Genomic DNA, 6000 nt, shown 5'->3' with positions numbered 1-6000 from the left:
TGTGAATAATTATATTATATTCGTACACTTGTACGTCAGAGATCCTTGTGCGCAAAGGATAAACTAATATTATAGATGCCAGAATTAGCTTGTTTAAACTAGGGCGGGTAATGACCATAAAATTCATTGTTTTTAATTTTCAAAGTCGAACAATTCTTCAGATGACGTTGGTTGATTAAAATGCAGGTTTTGAGAAGTAATTCTAATATATTAACGACGTTTCAAATGTAACAACATTCGCGTTCAAGTTAAAAGAAGCATTGAATACAGACATTTTTGTCGAAATAAATACATGGTACACGTAAATATGATACAATACGAAAATTTGGAACGGTTAAAATAATTCCGAAACAATCTCAAAGTTCAGGAAATCCGGTAGTTATCAGATGAATAGCTGGAGTCCAATCCGGTGTGATGAGGGCTTCAGTTACTCGCATTTCGATCAAGCAACGTCGACTGAAGAATTATTCGACCCGGAAAATTTAAATTATTAAATTTTATGGTCATTAACCCCCTAGTTTGAAGGAGAAACTGTGCACTATAGAATCTCGTATGCGAGAGTCTATCGTGTGCGAGAGTCTGTCGTGTGTGAGAGAGTCTATTGTGTGCGAAAGAGTCTATCGTGTGCGAGAGTCTGTCGTGTGCGAGAGAGTCTATCGTGTGCGAGAGAGTCTATCGTGTGCGAGAGAGTCTATCGTGTGCGAGAGAGTCTATCGTNGTCGTAAAAACTTGTTTGAGTATACGTTGCGGTCGCTTTTAGCGCATTTTCTCATTTATGGAAAAATTGCACTATTGTGCTCGCCATGTCCATCCGTCTGTCTGGCTGTCTGTCTGTCCCTCCGTGACTTCACGTTTTCGTCGACGAGAAAATGCGCTCTCTGTCACTCACTGCAGTGAGTAATGAGTTATATTTTTTTGTGATGTGACCACTACGATGACTCCAGAAAACGTTTATATGTTCCAGCTGCTCGGTTTAAGCTGCTCGTTGCATATAAATTCGCGGCAGTGTTTCATGTATTACACGCGAACAGTTAAGAGTTAATTGTCTAAAAGTCGTCTTGATTCATTAATTGGTATTTGAATACGTATACCATGATAAGATTTTAATCGAACTCACCTCTGCACGCACGCCCTTTGTCAAGTGTAAATTTGTTGAAATTCTCAGATGATGTTTTCAAATCGTCAATGATAGTAATTTTATCCCCTAGAATGTTGATTATTTGTTATTCGGATATAGGTATTGAATTCTGAGTTGAATACCAACTCCTTTTCGCTTGTTGAGGATCATGGTCGCTGAGCGTGGTCGGATCACGATCTTGTCCAACGAAAGTTTTGTAGTTTAATCGATTATTTTAAAGGCAGGTAGTTGCAATAATTGCTTTGGCCAGTTGATCTCTGTAAATTTATATTTATCACTACTTATGAAGAAATCAACAAGTATCGTTATATACTGCAATAGCTCGGCTATTATTTTTAATTCATTTTACAAACCGTATGGGTTCTTGCAACTTCTGAAAGTGTGTGCCGGGAAACTAATCAACTTCTGTTAAGAATTTTTTTTATAGCGAACAATCAGGTCATTTGAGAACAAAAACAAAGCATTTCACGCCATTTGTTTAGTCGTGGCATTTATGAGCATTGTATAATTGAGGCTTGACACACACTTTGATGACTAGTTCGTGTTTTTTACACACTTTACACACTTTTACACACACACTTTAGCTGCCGAGAAGCGACTCGTCAACATAGCCGAAGAAGATACGGCGAGTAGCGTTGACGAAACTGTCTTGGAAGAAGGTAACCACGAATTTATTCACGAAATTTATTGTAATCATTCACTATATGTTCGGAGATTCGTGTTTATTCACGAAATTTCTTGTAATCATTCACTATGATTCGTGAGTACTGCACTATTTAGAGTGCACCTATGCATGACGAGCAATTTTCTTGTATATTCCATTGGAAACGTAGCTTGATTCTACACTGATTCAGTAATGGTGTTGATGAATGCAAGTGTAGTTTAATTTTATGGTGATTTCTTACTGACAAACATGATTTTGCTGATTACCTTTGAGAAAATTATCAAAGATTCTTGATGAATACTATTTCAGTTCTTTCTCGCTCAAGGGTTGTGATCACATAATTCGCTACCGGCATCTCTTAACGCGATCGCAATTGTGAAGTTGCAGTGCTTAATTAAATTAAACTTAATTGAATTGTTAATTTAATTACTTAATCTATCCGTGGATAGCGCAGTCAATGAAACACATCGCCTTACTCTGATGTTTAAGCATCATATTCACTCCGTTTACGGTATATAGTCGTGAACTAAGAACCATAATCATAATTAAATCTATAAATCTAATTGAATTGTTAATTCAATCACTTCGTCGTGGCTACCTCAGTCAATGAAACACATCGCCTTAGTCTGAAGTTGAAGCATCACATTCACTGCGTATACGGAACTTTAAAGTTGTGAGCTAAGAACCTTAATCGCTCCAGTCAATGTTTTATTTTTGTGATCAGAACGCCTGCACCCACCGCTGGACTGCAACCTCCTCCATCCTGATTATTTTCCTCACCCTATATATAGTAAAGTGCATTTATAGTTACATTTTACGCTGCATAATGTCATGTTATAATGTGGGAGACATTTTCACTCACGTCTGACTTGTTCGTCTCTATCACCGTGGCCATTTTGACTTCGTAATAATCTATGCATTATTGTGCTGCGTTAAACTTTATAGCCTTGTTCTTATAATCACCGTGGAGCTTGTTTCTTTTTTGTGGTATCCGTCTTATTGTACCATGAATTTTGGTTACTCTCTTTATTTCAATTTGTGTGGAAGTTATTGATCATTGTTTGCTCTTTTTAAAATATAATATATAAGTTTGTTCTGACGTTCAATCTTGTCGGGCTTGACCCCGCGAATTTTTCCTTCATCACTTTAATGCCAAATTATGCCAATTAATTATTTATTAAATTTTTTCCTTGTTAAACATTTTTGGAACGTTGTTCAGAGCTTGTTGTTCAGAGGTGTAGCTTTGATTTTGTGTCATTCTGGGTATTGCGCTTTCAAGTGAAGAATACTGTATTTTGGATATATTTAGAATCTCAGTTTCACTATCGAAAACTAGAATCGATTAATGCTCCAATTATATTGTGTGTTTAAGCACATGACTGTGAATGTTGATAACGATGATGAACCTCCATTTTCTGTTTTAACTGATATGTTGGCAATAAAGATCTTGTCATTAATATTGGCATCCCAGCTAACTGGGCTTCCGTTTAAGAATCTCGTATATGTATTTCCATGATGTCACATCAATACATCACACTTCGTGCTGTAGGTAGTATGTTCGGGGTTATAAATGTTACAGGTCCCTACACAGGTGGCACTTGAAAAACATTTATGCTTTGATTGCAATGAGCAAGAAGTAATTGTGGACTACGTCTTTACGTGTGGTTTAATAGAAGTAAATTAGTTTCCCGTTGCTGAGTTGTTGACATGGGAGGCAGGGTGTTTAAAGAACCCAATATATTTTGATGAACTTGAGAAATATTTTTTTATCACGTTGGTTAGATGTTTGAAGCTAAGGGCCAATTTTTATGAGAATTTTGAAGCTATACTATAAACTTTTCTCATGAAAATAGCTTTTCCTGTAACGTCATCCGCTGTTTTTGTGAAAAGCTGTTGCTTTTATTTTGATTTTCTCATGAAATTTTTAATTTTTACACCATTATTATCTAAATACCTTTAAACTAGAATCTGTTTTAACGCTGTATCTTTGATTGTCGTTTTTTGTATTTATTTTTATCTTGCAATCTTTAATCATCCACTTCCCTCCCTCCCCCTCCACCCCGCGTGTTCGGTCCCGTGGTTCCCCGTGAGCAGACGAGGGCGGGTCCCGGCGGGGGAGCGGCGGGGCCGCCGTGTCGCCGTCCATCTCCAACCCCGCGTCCGCCGGCAACACCTTAACTGCCGGCGCCGGGTGCGTCTACCCTTACTTTATTGCCCTCACTGTACCCTTACTTTATTGTGCCCTCACTGTGTTGTACCCTCACTGTATTGTGCCCTCACTGTATTGTCAATATTGTGCCCTCACTGTATTGTGCCCTCACTGTATTGTACCCTCACTGTATTGTACCCTCACTGTATTGTACCCNCCCTCTCTGTATCATACCCTCTCTGTATCATACCCTCTCTGTATCATACCCTCTCTGTATCATACCCTCTCTGTATCATACCCTCTCTGTATCATACCCTCTCTGTATCATACCCTCTCTGTATCATACCCTCTCTGTATCATACCCTCTCTGTATCATACCCTCTCTGTATCATACCCTCTCTGTATCATACCCTCTCTGTATCATACCCTCTCTGTATCATACCCTCACTGTATCATACCCTCTCTGTATCATACCCTCTCTGTATCATACCCTCTCTGTATCATGCCATTTAATCAAAGAGGCATTCTTTAATGCCCTTTAATGCCCTAAGGCCTCTTTAATTCCCTTTTAGGCATTAAATTGCGTGGAATATGGAGCAGTCACCTGTGTCGAGATTGAGTGTGATGTGCAGGGCGCTGTGTGGTAATTAAGTGTTATGTGTGTGTAGTGTCGAAAAATACCACTACCTTGCACCGGACGTCTTTGAAATCGAAAAAAGTAACTCGTTAGCGATCTTGGAGCAATTTATGAGTACCGCACCCTGGTCAAGTCTGGTGATCACATAGCGGCAATAACCGCAAGAGGTAGGTGACAGATGGGGTGGATTTTGCTTACGTTCAAAACAAGAGAAGCGGAACCGATGATCACATTCTTCAGAGGCCTTGTGATCCTACTTTTTGAATACTGCGGCCAGCTTTAGACTCCGTTCACTATGGGGTAGTACGGTAATTTTAATGGGTCCAGAGAACCTTAACGGCTGGGATCAGCGAGATGGAGGAGATGAACTACTGGTGAAGGAAGAAAGCCCCTGGGCCTGTATTCGCTGCAGAGGAGACGGGAGTTGTGGGTCATTCTGTAAACATGGAAAATAATAACCGGACTTGTCCCAAACTTCGAAAGCAAGACCTTCAGGATGGAGATATACCATAATGAGAGAAGGGGGAGGCTTGCACGATCCCTCCATTACGCAACAGATCTGCGGTCCGATTTCAATCCCTGCCGGAAGATCTTTTGCAGTGGCGGGGCTGAGGCTGCGTAAAGTTTCTCAAAGGATTCAAAGAAAGAGTTAGTTGACTCTGGAGACCTCCATGACTACATGGTTCATGGCAAAATCGATCGTCCGACTCGTTACCACTAACGGCGGCAAAAAGCAAGCAACAGCATCGTGCTTCAGTTGACCCAACTGGGCCATCAGCTGGCCCTACTGAGGCAATCAGCTGGTCCGACTCAGGGCATCAGCTGGCCCAACTGAGGGCATCAGCTGGCCCAACTGAGGGCACATGCCCTTGTGACCTCGGCTGCTAGGGCGACTTGCTTACCGGGACCGAAGACGGCGCTCCAACGCGGCCTGCTACTGCTACGCCCGAAACACATGCCAAAGATAGCGTGCATTGTGGTGAGTGTGTGTCCAACGTTACATCCGAGACCCGAGGGCGGGGTGACCTGCCTAGCGACGATTCGGAGGACGACGAAGGCGGCGCATCAGCGTGACCGGGGACTAGGAAGTCCCGAACTCATCATAAGGTCATAAGGTGTGTTGTATCTGTGGTGTGCATTGCGTCGTGTGGTGAGTATGTGTTGTGTTTATGGTGTGTGTGGCGCCGTGTGGTGAGTGTGTATAATATGTATGACGTGTGTGTGGCGTCATGTGGCCGCGTGTATAACATGTATGACTTGTGTGCTACACAGGCCGCCGCTGCTGCAGGTAGAGGAGGCGCTACAGGCGCAGTACGGTGACGTTATTATATTAAATAGTATAGTATTTAATTATTTATCTCTTAAGCATCCTGTTTTAGAGTCATCTCCTAATTATGTGTATGCTTTTGTTC

At 41.2% G+C, this 6000-nt stretch overlaps 1 long non-coding RNA gene across 2 annotated transcripts; it reads left to right on the top strand.

Annotated features, from left to right (window-relative positions):
* The first annotated feature begins 1660 nt into the window (after window positions 1–1660).
* On the top strand, window positions 1661–5913 carry LOC125178942. Of its 2 annotated transcripts, none has more exons than XR_007157090.1 (3): window positions 1661–1797; window positions 3897–3993; window positions 5861–5913. It is a non-coding gene; the product is annotated as an uncharacterized LOC125178942 (long non-coding RNA). The 2 variants fall into 2 exon arrangements; XR_007157091.1 differs by lacking the exon at window positions 1661–1797 and adding an exon at window positions 2388–2592.
* Window positions 5914–6000: the final 87 nt, after the last annotated feature.

This window comes from Hyalella azteca, unplaced genomic scaffold (genome assembly GCF_000764305.2).
Source record: "Hyalella azteca isolate HAZT.00-mixed unplaced genomic scaffold, Hazt_2.0.2 contig13862, whole genome shotgun sequence".
Lineage (NCBI taxonomy): Eukaryota > Metazoa > Arthropoda > Malacostraca > Amphipoda > Hyalellidae > Hyalella > Hyalella azteca.
Note: the sequence above shows the minus strand (reverse complement) of the source record. Positions and strands in the feature narration are given on the sequence as shown.